We start from the raw sequence: 16661 nt of genomic DNA on the forward strand, positions 1-16661 counted from the left end.
TCTGGCCACTCCTGCCCTGGCCCCCTGTTTGACAGACCACATCAGACTCATCTGGTTCCCAGCTGTGCCGTGTCTGAGTCAGCAAGACAACTCGCCCCTTCAGACACGTGAGGTCAGATCTCCGAACTGTTTGCCCTGTGAGCCAGGCCTTGGTGGAGAAACACTTATCTTTTAGGAATTGAAGAGCTGAGCTGCAGAATGGAACCGTTTAGAACAGGGAAGGCCTGTGGAGGAAGGAGGAAGCCGTGCACTGGAGCCTTCGGGGCACAGCTGGAGCAGGTCAGACCGGAGCACCAATTACAGCTTTGGGATCCGGATTTGACGACAACATTCTTCTGCCCCCAGCACCAGCCATTTGTTTACTGTTCTGTGATCAGTGTGGTTCACGGGACCTTCTTAAATAATGAAATTAACCAGCGGTGTGAAAATATGACTTTTATATTGTTCTTGGATTGGCTATGAGCTCCAGCATATTCATTGGAAGGAGTTTCATTTTGAAAAAAAGAAAAAAAAAAGGTCTCCTGCAACTTGCCAGGAAAGGTTCCATGAAAGCAGGTCAAGGCGGCCATGCGTATCTTAAAAATGGCTGTGGTGGGCTGGACTGCTGTCAATGGGAGCAGGCGAGGTTTGCCGCAACTTTGCTGCATATGCCTTTGCACCAGGCACCCTCATGACACCCGTAGGAGCACTCAGCATCCTGGTAAGTGCCATTCTTTCTTCATACTTTCTGAGTGCAAGACTTAATCTTCATGGGAAAATTGGATGTATGCTAAGTATCCTAGGGTCCACTGTAATGGTCATTCATGCTCCGAAGGAAGAACAGATTGAGACTCTAGATGAAATGTCTCACAAGCTAGCGATTCAGGTTTTGTAGGTTTTGCAACACTTGTGGTCATTGTATCTTTGATACTAATGTTTGTGGTGGGGCCACACCATGGCCAGAGCAACATTCTTGTGTACATCACCATCTGCTCTGTGATTGGAGCCTTCTAGGTCTCCTGCTTGAAGGGCCTGGGCATCTGCATCGAAGAACTGTTCCCTGGGAAGCCTGTGATGTGCCACCCACTGATCTGTGTCCTGCCACTGAGTCTCATTGTCTGTGTCAGGACAAAGGTCAACTACCTGAACAGGGCCCTGGACATCTTCAACATGTCCATCGTGACACCCATCTGATATGTCTTCTTCACCACCTCCATCTTGACTTGCTGGGCCAATTCTTTTGAAGTAGTAGTACGACATGCCTGCTGCTGATGTCATTGGTACCTTGAGTGGCTTCTTTACAATCATTGTGGGAATATTCTTGTTGCATGCCTTCAAAGACGTCAGTTTTAGTCTCACAAACTTGCTTGTGTCTTTGCAGGGGGAGGAGAAAGCTGTGAATGGCAATCTCTCTAACGTGTATGAAGTGCTCCACGATGAGGAAGAGAGCCTGACCTGTGGGATGGAACTCCATGCTGGCGCAGGAACTGCAGCCTGACAGCTTTCTAGGCAAGGAGACTGCTCACTTGGCATGCTGAGTGGCCATTTCTGAAAGTATTGTTCTCATCTGTGCTCCAGAGACTATCTTTTTTAAGGTTTCACTAAATGGACCAAAAAATTTCTTTTCTTAACCTGATTTTAGCTCACTAAAATGGACTCAGCACATGGGCAGTTTCTATTAACATTGTATTATGGTAGAGGTATTTCCATCATCAAAACAGAATGCATTAATGACAATTCTCATTCTAGAAAATGCTATATTTTTCCATTGGTGGTTTATCTGAGGAGTCCATCTGCCCTCCCTCTCCATCCTCTCTAACTATTCCGAGACTTTTTAATTTAAGCAAGTCTGAAGCGACTCCAGTATCTTATTCTGTCTGTCTTTTGCTGATAAAAATTACTCCGTTTTGATAGATCAACCAGACTAAAACTTCACAAGGAAGTACTGACTTTGAACAAAGAAATAGAAGAGAGAGGGCTAATAGATGTATACAGAGCCTTCCATGCCCCCAAACCGAATACACATTATTTTCCAGTGCACATGGAACATTCTCCAAGAGAGACCATGTGCTGGGCCACAAAACATACCCCCATAGAATCAGAAGAATAAAAATTGTATCAACTCTTTTATCAGACCACGATACACTGAAGAAAGAAGTTAATCACACACAGAAACAGATGATCAAATAAAATGCCTGGAAATTAAACAACTCAATGTTGAACAAGAAGATATCAAACTCTCACTATTTGCAGATGACATAATACTATATTTAGAGAACCCCAAATCTTCTACCAAGACACTCGTAGAAACAATAAACATGTATAGTAAAGTCATAGGCTATAAAATCAATACCCCAAAGGCCATAACTTTCCTATACGCACATAACAAGAGGGAAGAAAGTCATATGAAAAAAGCAAACCCGTTCACAATCGTGTCTCAGAAAATCAAGTACCTTGAAATCAACTTAAATAAGGAGGTAAAGGACTGGTACAAAGAAAACTACAAAACGCTCCTTCAAGAAGTAAAAGAGGACACGAGGAAATGGAAACACATCTCCTGCTCATGGCTTGGGGGGATTAACATTGTCAAAATGGCAATACTCCCTAAAGCACTATACAGATTCAATGGGATCCCTATAATGGTACTGCTGAAATTCTTCAAAGAAATTGATCAAACACTTCTGAAATTCATATGGAACAAGTGTCCATGAATAGCTAAAGCGATTCTGAGGAAAAATAATATGGAGACATCATCTGGCCCAACTTCAAACAGTACTACAAAGCAGTAATAATTAAAACAGCATGGTATTGGAAGAATAACAGACCAGTACACCAGTGGACTAAGGTTGAACATCCTTACACATACCCTCAAATATATGAGCATAATCTTTGAAAACGGAGCAAGAGATGCGAAGTGGAGCAAGGAAAGTCTCTTTAACAAATGGTGCTGGCAAAACTGGAAGGCTACATGCAAATAAATGGTCTCAGACCTCTACCCAATACCATGCACAAAAGACAGATCAAAATGTATTAAAGACATCAACATCAGACGAGAATCCATAAGGTACATTGAAGAAAAGGTAGGCAAAACCCTCTACGACATTGAAACCAAAGATATCTTCAAGGATAAAATGCCATTGACCAAACGAATGGAAACATAGATAAACAAATGGTGCTATCATAAGCTAAGAAGTGTCTGTACCTCATAACAAACAGTGACCCAAATATGAAGACAGTCTAGAGAATGGGAAAGCATATTCATCCAATACCCCTCCAATAAGGGGGTATATCAAGGATATACAAGACACTGGTTGAACTCTAAAAGAAGAAAACATCCAATCCCATCAGAAAATGGGGTGATGAAACGAACAGAAACTTTCTCAAAGAAGAAATCCAAATGGACAAAAGACACATGAAAAACTGCTCTTCACTACTTATCAGGAAGATGCAGATCAAAACAATTAGGAGATATCATTTCACACCACAGAGACCGGCACACATCCCAAAGAAGATAAACAACCAGTGTGGATAAAGGGACCCTCCTTCACTGCTGGTGGAAATGCCGACTGGTTCAGCCTTTTGGGAAAACAATATGGATGTTTCTAAAAAAACTAGAAATTGACCTCCCATTTGACCCAGCAATACCACTTCTGGGAATATATCCCGGAGATGCAAAAATGTGCAGTAGAAATGACATGTGCACTTGTATGTTTATTGCAGCACTATTTACAAGAGCTAGAATCTCGAAAAAACCCGAGTGCCCGAGAACTGACTGGTTAAAGAAACTTTGGTATCTCTACACAGTGGAATACTATGCAGCTGTTAGGAAAAATGCAGTCATTAAATTCGCATATAAGTGAATCAACATGGAGAGTATCATGCTAAGTGAAATTAGTCAGAAAGAGAGGGACAGACATAAAAGGACTGCATTCATTTGTGGAATATATCACTGTATCACTGTCATTCCGTTGTTTATCTATTTGCTCAAGCGGGCAATAGTAACTTCCCCATTCATCTGTGTCACATGCTAGTGTAGCCTGATGGCATATTGGGGGATTTCTCAGGGTCAGGGGAATGATGACCATCATTGTTACTGTTTTTGGCACATCGAGTACACCACGGGTAGATTGCCAGGCTCTGCCGTGCAGGCAGGATATTCTCAGTAGCTTGCCAGACTCTCCGAGAGGGATGGAGGCTTTTGGGGAAGCTTCTAATCACCTTTACAGGTATTCCCAGTCAGGCATATATGCGGGCAGGATACTTTTGGTAGCCTGCCTGGTTCTCTGAGAGCGAAAACTAGACAATAAGTGGCTGCGCAGCTGCAAATGCGGCTGTGCGCTTCCGGGAGCTTGGTTTTATAGTTTCTGGATCTTGGCCATTGGTGGGATTATACAGCAGTTGATGGGTGTAACTGTCTAGCTACTGGAAGATGGGGGATCTGGGTGGAGGAGGCCCAGTCCTGATCCGAGCATGCTTGGAGATCTCAGCCCCGGGTCCTGCACACCTGGGTTCCTCTGCTGGTTCTTTCATGCGTGAGGCTCATCTGAGCGTGTGGAGAGTGGTCTTATGTCTGTAGCTGGGTTCCAGAGGTCTTCAGCTGTTGGGGCTCTGCTTGGGGCGGGCAGAAAAACTCAACCCGATCCCCTCCAAGGCGCCCCAGTGAGGATAGCCAGGTGCAGAGGCAGGAGACTCTGCGTTGTTCTCTTCCAGGAGCTTGGCTTTATAGTCTCTGTATCTCAGCCATTGGTGGGATTACATGGCAGTTCGTGGGTGTAACTTGTGGAATACAAAGTAACATAATAGGATACTATCACCTAAGGACAGTTAAAATAAAGGTCAGGAGGACTGCCCCACGGCTTGATAGTCGATCTCATGTGCAAGATAGTTGGGATGGAGAAAGGAACACTAAATAAATGATGGTTGGAGGGATCGCTCGGGATACTAGATGCACGTTGAAAGTAGACTATGGACCAAACATGATGGCTGCTTGTTTGTTACCTGTATTGTAAGCCATAACACCCAAAAGCACAGAGAGAGTAAGAGGGATTGTTCCTGCCATAGAGGTAGGAGGTGGGAAGAGGTGGGGTGGAGGGAGGGACACTGGGATCATTGGGGTTGGAGAATGGGAACTAGTGGAGGGATGGGTACTTAAACATTATTTGACTGAAACGCAATCATGAAAGTCTGTAAGTCTGTAACTGTATCTTATGATTATTCATTAAAATATATAAAATTTTAAAAAATTAAAATTAAGAAAAGAAAATATTAGAATTAAAAAATAAAATCAATTAAATAAGTATCATAATGAGAGAAACAGAAGAACAAATCAGATATGTAGAAAAAGATGGGCTCCCTGAAAGCACTCAAAAAGTACAAAAGGAAAACATATTAAATAAAAATAAAGAAAACATCAGAAAACTATAGAAAGTTTGAAAGGAAATAATATATCAATTTTAAGTGTACCAGTAGAAAAGGAAAGAAAGATGGGGCAAGATTTGGTAAAAACAGCTGTAGCAGAAAATGTGCCAATTTTAAGATCAGGTTAGACTCCCAAATCCAGGAAGCTCAAGGAATAACAATCATAATATACTGGAATATAAAAACTTCAAGGCAGTAATTAAATTAGCAAAAGTCAATACTATCCTGAGAGCAGCAAAATCCACCCCCAAAAGTATATATCAGGGAGATACCATAAAAAATCACAGCAAATCTTTCTAATGAAATCTTACATTGTATAAGGGAATAATATATCAAACACATTGAATGAAATAATCACCTTCTAAGTCATCCTGCTAGGTTATCATTTAAATCCATAGAAAACTTCACTGACAAACTACAGCTGAAACAGTTCTTTGTCACTAAATCAACACTGCAAGTGGTACTAATTTGGTCTCATTAAAAAGACTAAAGGAATACATGAAAACTGCAGAAATATCCAGAACCCACACAAAAGTTTTGCATTTTTTTATTTCAATGATTTCATTAAATATCTATAGTCTTAATTACTAAACAAAACGTACAAGCTGGCTGCATGGATCAGCAAACCAAATTCAGCATTTAGCTATTTACAATCTACTCAATCAGTCATGCTGTTTCAACAAAGGCTCAAAGTAAAAAGCTATAAAACAGTAGGTTTTAAAAGGTGGGTATCTCGCCCAGACTCTACAGTCTTGGGACGGACCATACCAAGATATATAACTGCTGAAAATTTGGGTATGGGGGTTCTGTTACTGAAATCTTCAGGCCTCCTCGGGTTTGGAAAGGGCTACCTCCACCAATCCCCTTCCTTCTGGAAACCCTTGCCATCAAGTCCACACCCCAAAGCTGCCAGCCAGTTAAAAATGCTACTCCATCCTTATCTTTCGGGGGAAAATACTGAACATCCTGAACAAACACAATGACCACTTAGAACCTGTATTGCAAACCATAATGCACAAAAGAAGAGAAATAAGAAAAGTTTCTGACAGAGAGGCAGGTCAGGGGTTAGTCGGGGCATGATAGGAAGGAATCGGGGAACATTGGTGGTGGAAAATGTACACTAGTAGAGGGGTGTGGGTGTTGAATCATTGTATTACAATAATTCAATCATGAACAACTTTGTAATGGTCTATCTCACTGATATTCAATAACATTTTTTAAAAATAAAAGGAATAGAAAAAGGTGGGTATGTCCATACTTATATCAGGCAGAATAGACTTCCATACAAAAAAGTTAATAAAATATAGAAATGGTTATTATATAATTCTGCACAGCAAGAAGACAATCCAATATTCACCAGCTGAAGGATCATCAAATATGCAAAACAACTACAAGTCTGAAGTAAAATATCAACAGTAATACAATGGTAGTATATTTTAATAGCACACTCTAACTACTGGATAGATCAACCACATAATCAATAAGAAAATAGAAGTTAAGAAGACAAAAGACATAATAAATATAATAGATTTAATAGATATCTCTGTGTTCTCCATCTTCCAAGAGTTTAGTATACAATCTTCCACAATGCTCATTGACTATTTTCTATGATTGACAACGTTCTGTGACACAAAACAAGTCTTAGTAATCATAATTAATTTTGTAACTTTGTAATTCGTGGTGATTCAGAAATTTAAATCTTTCATAAATCAAGACAATAAAATAATGCCAACTGATCTTTCAAACTATAATGCTCAGAAGTTGGAAATAAACTATAATGAGAAATCTAGGCAAAGCTCAAAAAACTTGCAAGTTGAACAGTATACTGCTGAACAACCGTAGGGTCAAAAATAAAAACTAAAGAGAAGAAATAAAAATATTCCTCAATACAAATGAGAATGAGGAAAAAAATAACAAAACTTAAGAGACAGAGCAAAACTTGTACTAAAAGGCACTGCAAGCATTAATCATTAAATAAGAGCAGGTACAAATAAATAACAAAACCTCACACCTCAAGAAATTGAATACAGCAACAAAGGGAGCCCAAAGTAAATGGAAGGAGGGAAAATTAAAACTCAGAGCAAAATTCAATGATATGGAAATAAAAAATGTGCAAAAAAATGGAACCAAGAGCTGTTTTTTTGAAAGAATCATTAAGATAGACAAATTATTGGCTAGATTCACAAAGAAAAATAAAGAGAAATCCCTGATAAATAAGATGAAAAATGAAAGGGAAGAAATCACAACGATCACCATAGAAGTACAAAGGATAACATGAGAATACCATGAACAACCGCTTGTCAATAAATTGGAGATCCTAGAAGAACTGGATAAATTTCTAGAGTCCTATGAACTCTAGTCAGAAGGACATAAAAATTTAAATTTAAATAAACATATTGCTAGCAAAGAAGTCAAAATATTTCTCAAAAATAATTTCAATATCAAAATTTCTGGGATAGCGGTCTACTTCTTCCCCCAGATCAGTTAGTCCTCAAACCCGGGACTTGGCTTTCTCCGCATTCGCGCCCCAGGCATCCTTTAGGACCCTGGGACGCTCACCATCCTTGAGCCTCTTCCCGTTCATCCCCAACACTGTGCCTTGTCTTCTTCCTCCCCCAGGTCAAACAGTCCTCGAACCCGGGACTTGGCTTTCTCCGTGTATGCGCTCGAGGAGTCCTCTAAGACCCTGGGATGCTCACTATCCCTGAGCCTCTTTTTCTTCATCCTCAACGCTGTGCATGGTCTTCTTTATCCCCCAGGTCAGTCATTACTCAAACCTGGGAGTTGGCTTTCTCCACGAATGCGCCCCAGGCATCCTCTAGGACCCTGGGATGCTCACCAACATTGAGCCTTTTCCTGTTCATCCTCAATGCTGTTCCCGGTCTTCTTCCTCCACCAGGGCAGTCATTACTCGAATCCGGGACATGGCTTTCTCCGCGTATGTGCCCCAGGCGTCCCCAAGGATCCTGGACACTCACCATCCCTGAGCTTCTTCCTGTTCGTCCCCAACGCTGTGCCCTGTCTTCTTCCTCCCCCAGGTTGTACACACCTACACACACCAGGTACCCGCAGGGGCATGGCCACTTCAGAAGTGGGCGTGGCCTCTGTGGAAGTGGGCGTGGCCTAATTTTGGGCCACAGGTAGTTTACTCATACCCAGAAATCTCGTATAACATCTCAGTCTCCATACCTCCACACCAACATGAAGAGACAACGCAAATCCACACCACAAGGGGAGGACAATGGAAAGAGTTCAGAAGCCTCAGTAGATGCTACTCACCTAAGGGAACTCTGAGAAAGAATTCAGATATGAAGTAATGAAGATGTTCAATGAGCTCAATTAAACAGAGAGATATCCAGTAAATTAAAGGAGATCATGAAAGAAACAATGGATTGGACAATCGAGAAAATCCAGGAAGAAAGAGAGCAGAAATTGGAAAGCTATGCACAGAAATTTCACAAATAAAAGATTCGGTAGATGAAATAAAAAAACTCAGTCTGTGCCCTCAACAGTAGAATGGCCAGAGCTGAACACAGAATCAGTGAGCTGAAAGATCAGCTGCATGAAGCCAAGAGGTGAAAACAAACAATTGCAAGAGACCTCAAAATAGCTCTTGAGCAAATCAGATTCCTAAGAGATGATTACAAGACAAACGACTTTAGAATCATTAGAGTACCATAAGGCCAGGAAAAAAATTTCCAATGAAAAAGCCACGGTTAAACAAATCAGTGCTGAAAAGTTCCCAGAGCTGGACAATGCAGCCATTCAGATTCAAGGAGCCTGAAGAGTGCCAGCTAAAAGAGACCCCAACAAAAACCCTCCAAGACATATCATAGTTATAATGATGGATGGCGCTGATAGAGACACAGTACTGCAAGCAGCAATGTCAAAGAAGGAAATCACGTACAAAGGAGCACCCATTAGATTCGTAGCAGACCTATCAGAGGAAACCCTCCAAGCCCGAAAGCAATGGTGGGATATAGTGAAAAAACTCACTGAAATGAATGCTTCACCAAGAATACTCTATCCGGCTAAACTCTCACTCAAACTGGAAGGAATGGTCAATTATTTTGTGGGTAAACAGCAGCTCAGGAACTGCATAGACTCAAAACGAAACCTAATAGAAAGGCAAAAGGAGTTACTATAAGACAAAACAAACCCTACACGCACAACAGACCTTTACAGAAAGATGACACAAAACCCTATAACAATAATCTCTCTCAATGTCCATGGTCTAAATGCACCAATCAAGAGATACAGAGTGGCAAATGGATTCAGAGACAGAACCAAATATTCAGCTGCCTACAATAAACTCATCTGAACAGTCAAAGCAAACACAGACTAAAAGTTAAAGGATGGAAAAAATCCTGCAAGCAAACAGCTCATCAAAAAAGCTGGGGTGTATTGCCTCTTTTGAAATCCACAACACCCAATAAGAGAGAGAGAACAAAAGGGAATGCCCTGCCACAGAAGCAGGGTGGGATGGGGTGGCTGGGGGGTGGGAGGGATACTAGGATCCGTGGTGGTGGGAAATGGACACTGGTGGAGATATGGGTATTTGATCATTGTATAATTGAAACCCAAGCACAAAAATGTGTAAGTCTGCAACTGTACCTCATGATGTCTCACTTATAAAAATAAAAAAATAAATAAAAAGCTGGGGTGGCCATACTAGTATCCGACAACATAAATTTCAGGTTGAAAAAGATTAGAAGAGAAAGCGAAGGCAATTTCCTATTGATCAAGGGATATGTAAAACAGGAAGAAATCAAACTCTTAAATATATACGCACCTAATGAGGGAACAACTAAATATTTAAAACAACTGCTAACAGATTTTAAGGACATTGCTAGCAACACAATAGTAGCCGGAGACTTCAACATCACCTATCACCTCTGAATAGATCAACAAGAACGAAACTCAGCAAGAAAATATTGGCTCTGAAGGAAGAAACAGAAGAGAGAGGGCTTATAGACTTATACAGGGTTTAACATCTCAAGAGTAAAGAATACACATTCTTCTTCAGTGCACACGGAACATTTTTCAAAATAGACATTGTCCTAGGCCACAAAACATACCTCAAGAGAATCAGGAAGATAGAAATAGTATCAGTAATCTTTTCAATGCATTGAGAATAGAAGTGAATCACACACAGACACGGAGAACCAAATCAAAATTAAACAACTCCATGTTGAACAACGAGTGGGTCAGGAAGGAAGTCAAGGGAGAAATCAAAAGATTCCTGAAAACAAATGAGAATGAAGGCATGAACTACCAGAACCTATGAGATGCAGCTAAAGCTGTGTTAAGGGGAAAATTTATAGCTCTGTAAGCATTTCTCAGAAGGAACAAAGGGCCCACATAAACAACTTGACTTTACAGCTAAGAGCTTAGAAAAAGATCAACAAAAGGAGCCCAAATCAGGCAAAAGGAAAGAGATCATAAAACTTAGAGTAGAAATCAACGACATGGAAACCAAAAAAACAATCTGAAAGATCAATGAAACCAAGAGCTGGTTCTTGAGAAAATAAACAAGATAGATAAACCACTAGCAAGACTCACAAAGAAAGAGACAGACAGAACCCTAATAAACCAAAATCGGAAATGAGAAGGGGGATGTCACAACCGAAACCCAAGAAATTCGAAAGATCATCAGAGACTACTTTGAACGTCTGTATGCCACAAAACTAGAGAACCTAGAAGAAATGGATAAATTCCTGGATTCCTTTATCTCACAAGGCTCAATCAAGAAGATCTAGAGTACCTGGATATACCTATTAACATAAAGGAAATTGAAACTGTAATCAAAAGTCTTACCAAAAACAAAAGTCCATATACAGATGGATTCACTAGCGATTTTTTCCAAACATTTAAAGAGGACCTAGTGCCAGTTCTTCTCAAGCTTTTCCAGGAAACTTAAGAAACAGAAACTCTCTCAAACAGCTTCTATGAAGCCCATATCTCTATAATACCAAAAGGAAACAAAGACACCACAAGAAAAGAAAACTACAGGCTGATATCCCTGATGAACATGGATGCGAAGATTTTCAACAAAATGCTAGCAAATAGAATTCAACAACTCATCTAAAAGGTCATACACCATGACCAAGTGGGATTCATCCTGATTATGCAAGGATGGTTTAACATTTGGAAATCAACCAACACAATCCATCATATAAACAAAAGAAAAGATAAAAACCATATGATGATATCAATAGATTCAGAGAAAGCATTTGACAAGATCCAGCACCCGTTTATGATGAAACCCCTAGCCAAAATGGGTATAGAGAAAACTTTCCTCAATATAGTCAAATCTATCTACCACAAGCCTCCAGTAAGCATCATCCTCAATGGGGAAAACTGAGAGCCTTCCCTTTAAGATCAGGGAAGAGACAAGTATGCCCACTCTCTCCACTGCTGTTCAATATAGTTCTGGAAGTACTTGCAATATCGGTTAGGCTAGAAAAAGATGTTAAGGGCATTCAGGAAGGAAAGGAAGAAATCAAGCTCTCACTATTCGCAGATGATATGACACTATACTTAGAGAACCCTAAAACCTCTACCAAGAAACTCCTAGGAACAATAGACTTGTATAGTAAAGTGAGACAGAAGAAAGTGACATGAAGAAAACAATCCCGTTCACAATTGTGCCCCAGAAAATCAAGTACCTAGGAACTAGCTTAACTAAGGAAGTAAAAGACCTGTACAAAGAAAACTACAAAACTTCAGAAAATAAAGAGGACATGAGAAAATGGACAGATCTCCTCCTCATGGATGGGGAGTATTAACATTGTCAAAATGGCAATACTCCCCAAAGCCTTGTACAAATTCAATGTGATCCCTATAACGATACCCATGACATTCTTCAATGAATTGGAGCAAAATTCCTGGGATAGATAGGTTCATAGAGACAACCTGGGTTCTATAAGCAGCATCCCATATGTTCTCCTAAGCACCAAAAAGTGTAATTCCTTATCCAGAGTCAGGAGTAATCCCTGAGCATTACCAAATGTGGCCCAAGACCAAAAAGAAAGACTACATTTCTCAGCCTTCCTAGTCGTAGGTGTGGTCATATGGTGACATCATCATATGACTTTATGATGCGCCATTTGTCACATTATGATGTGACCTCAAAAGGATCTTGTAGACCTTTTGGGCCTAAAGACAACATTTCAGAGCCTCCCTAACTGTAGTTGTGATCTTGTGGTGACATTATGTCATTGTGATTTGATGTAACAATGGTACCTTGTGTGCCAAGAGGTGACATTGCCTCACCTACCTCATGAAATGGAAATACAAAGCCCCTTCCCATCCCTAGTCATGTTCTCCCTTGTCACTGCTGAAGGACATGATCATAACTAGAACGTCTGCTGGGACATGGAGACAGAAAGCACAAGGAAGTCTCTCACTAAGCCTCTGACCTCTACACTCTGCCACAGGAGAGAAGCTGACTTGCGTCTTGGTCAGTACACATACTTCGGAATTTAGCATGTACGCTTGCTACCACAGGCTCCTCGAATGCCTGTACTCTGACCCCATAAGCCCTTGCTTTCAGCTCACACCCCATCTTACGGACCAAGTCATAGTCTGATCTCCTGGACTAGTGCCTCTTTTGTTTTGGAGCCACACTGGAGGTGTTCAGGAGAAACTCCTGGATCTGTACTCAGAAATTCATCCCAGCAGCTATGCCAGGGATGGAATCTGGGTCAGTTCTATTCAAAACAGTCATCCTACCTGCTGAATAATGTCTCCAGTCCAGAAATTATTATTTATCTCAATCGAAGAACATGGAATCTTCAACAAGATGACCAGTGTGGCAACGACAGCAAAACCGTAAACAAATGGGGCTACAAAAATTAAAACGTTTGTCACAGCAAAAGAAATTTAGCTCTAATAAAAAGACATCATACTGAATAGGAAAAAATTCACACACAATATATCAGATAAAGGATTGACATCCAAAACCTATAAAGCACTCAATATATTTTTCTTACCTAACCACAATTGCAAGTAATTCCAGTTCTATATAACTTATTTAAAAATATCCATGGACCATTAATCAACATATCCTATATCTTGGGGCGTAAAAAATTGCAAAACCTTCAAAGAACTAAATAATACAGTGTATGTCCACTGGCAATTGGCAATTGTTGAATAAAACTATAAAACAAACCCATAAAGTAACAGTAAAATCTCTGTACACATATATTAAAGCAACACATGTCAAAACAATATTTATTCAATGACAATTTCTCAAAGAAAAGTTGAAAATAAATATAAAAAGATATGAAATGTAGGTAAAGTAGTGCTGAGAGGGAAATACCTATCAATAATTGTTTATATTACAAAAGGGAATATTTTAACTCAATAATCTCAGTGTCTATGTCAAAAACAGTGAACAGTAAGATTAAATAAGCATAGAGTAGAAGAAGGATGGAATCAAGAAATATAAGAAAATAGACAAAATATTTGAATCAAATAGACAATAGAGAAAGATCAATTAAAATCAAAATCTGTTTCTTTAAAAATAATAAATCTTTAGCATCCCGAATTATTTTGCAAAAAGCAGAGTATAGATAAATCACCAATTTTAATTGTGAGATAGATCAGTACAGATATTGAAGCTATTAAAATGATAATAGACTAAGATTATAAATATCTTTACATTCAAAAAATCAACAAATGAACTGATATCTTGAAAACCAAACTGTCACATTTGAATACCTTTATATCTATTGTCTGTCTGTCTGTCCTCCCGTTGTTCATTGATTTGCTCAAGCTGGCCCAGTAACGACTCCATTGTGAGACGTCTTGTTACTGTGTTTGGCATATTGAATACTCTCGGTAGCTTGCCAGGCTCTCCGAGAGGGGCGGAGGAATCGAACCTGGCTCGGCCGGGGTGGCTGTGCACAAGGCAAACGCCCTACCGCTGTGCTATCGCTCCAGCCATTATATCTATTAAGGAAATAAATTTCTTTTTTATTCTTTTGGGTTTTTTTATTTTTATTAGTGAGACACCATGAGGTGAAGTTGTAGACTTACAAATTTTTATGCTTAGTTTTCAATTATACAATGATCAAATACCCATTTTCTACCACCATGGGTCCCAGTATCCCTCCATTCCCCATCTCCCCATACCACCCTGCATCTGTTACAGGGCATTCCCGTTTGTTCTCTCTCTCCTTTTGGGTGTTGTGGTTTGCAAAAGAGGCAATGAGTGGCAATCATGTTTGGTCTATAGTCTACTTTTAGCATTCTTCTCACATCCTGGGAGGATCCTCCTAACACACTTTATTTGGGGCTCCCTTCTCTATCTGAGCTGTCTTTTCCGCTAGCATATGTGGCTGGCCTCCAAGCCATGGAGCAAAACTCCTGGTATTAATCCCGACCAATCTTGGGTATTAGTCTCCTATTTTGTTACTTTATGTTCCCCAGATGAATGCAATCTTTCTATGTCCATTCCTCTCTTTCTGACTCTTTTCGCTTAGCATGATACTTTCCATGTAGTACCACTTGTATGTAAATTTCATGACTTAATCACTTCTAACAGCTACATAGTACTCCATTGTGTAGATGTACCTAAGTTTCTTTAACCAGTCTCGGGCACTCAGATTTTTTTCCAGATTCTGGCTATTGTAAAGAGTGCTGCAATGAACAAACATGTATAGATGTCACTCCGACTATACATTTTGCCTCTCTGGGATATATTCCCAGGAGTAGTATTGCTGGGTCAAATGGGAGCTCAATTTCTAATTTTTTAAGAATTGTCCATACTGTTTTCCAAAAGGGCTGAACCAGTCGCCATTCCCACCAGCAGTGAAGGAGTTTCTTTCTTGCCACATGCGAACCAGCACCGGTTGCTTTTGTTCTTGTGGATGTGGGTCAGTCTCTGTGGAGTGAGGTGATATCTCATTGTGGTTTTGATCTGCATCTCCCTGATGATTAATGATGTGGAGCATTTTCTCAAGTGCTTTTTGCCATTTGTATTTCTTCTTTGAGAAAGTTTCTGTTCATTTCTTTGCCCCATTTTTTATGGGGTTGGGTTTTTTCGTCTTGTGGAGTTCAACGAGTACTTTGTATATCCTTGGTATCAACCCCCTTTATCGGATGTGTATTCAGCGAATATAATTTTCCATTCTATAAACTGTTCTTGTATTTTGGTCATTGTTTCTTTTTTTCTTAGGATTTTATTTTATTTTAATTTTATTAGTGAGACACCATGAGGTGCAGTTGTAGCCTTAAAAATTTTTGTGCTTGGACCAGGAGGATTACTCCATAACTTAGAGGCCAGCCGGGTATCCTAGAGGAAAGGGCAGTTCAGATAGAGAAGGGAGCACCAAATAAAGGATGTTTGGAGGATCCTCCCAGGAGGGGAGATGCATGTCGAAAGTAGACTATGGACTGAACATGTTTGCCACTCAATGCCTCTTTTGCAGACCACAACACCCAAAAGGAGAGAGAGAACACAGGGGATTGCCCTGCCACAGAGACAGGGGGGATGGGGGGATGGGGGTGGGAGGGATATTATCCATGGTGGTGGAAAATGGGCACTGGTGGAGGGATGGGTATCTGATCATTGTATAATTGAAACCAAAGCACAAAAAATTGTAAATCTACAACTTAAAAAAAAATAAAATACAATAAAGGGAAAAAAATTCAGAATTCCAAAAAAAAAAATTTTTTGTGCTTGGGTTTCAATTATGCAATGATCAATTACCCATCCCTCCACCAGTGCACATTTCCACCCCTCCCCCCATCAGAAGCTTCTTAGATTAAGATAGTCCCATTTGTCTCTCTCTGTTTTCACTTGCTTGTCCTGTGTTGTGACATCTTTGAAGATACCATTAGCTTCAATGTCATGGAGGGTTTTGACGACTTTGCCTTCAAAGTACCTTATGGATTCTGGTCTGATATTGAGGTCTATAATCCATTTTGATCTTACTTTTGTACATGGTGTTAGGCAGAGATCTGAGCCCATTTTTTGCATGTAGCCGTTCAGTTTTGCCAGCACAATTTGTTAAAGAGACTTTCTTTCCACTTCGAATTTCTTGCTCCCTTATCAAAGATTAGATGATCATATGTTTGGGGGGGGGGAGATGTCAGTATATTCAACCCTGTTCCATTAGTCTGCAGCTCTGCCTTTGTTCCAGTACCAAGCTGTTTTAATAATTACTGCTTTGTAGTAGAGTTTGAATTTAGGTAGGTTGATTACTCCCATTTTCTTTTCCCCAAGAATTGATTTAGCTATTCGTGGGGGCTTATTT

At 40.1% G+C, this 16661-nt stretch overlaps 1 pseudogene; it reads left to right on the plus strand.

Moving 5' to 3' along the window:
* Positions 1-428: 428 nt before the first annotated feature.
* On the plus strand, positions 429-1477 carry LOC130038115 (magnesium transporter NIPA2-like; annotated as a pseudogene).
* The last annotated feature ends 15184 nt before the right edge of the window (positions 1478-16661 follow it).

The sequence above is a fragment of the Sorex fumeus genome, unplaced genomic scaffold, assembly GCF_029834395.1.
Source record: "Sorex fumeus unplaced genomic scaffold, SorFum_2.1 ptg000073l, whole genome shotgun sequence".
Classification (NCBI taxonomy): domain Eukaryota; kingdom Metazoa; phylum Chordata; class Mammalia; order Eulipotyphla; family Soricidae; genus Sorex; species Sorex fumeus.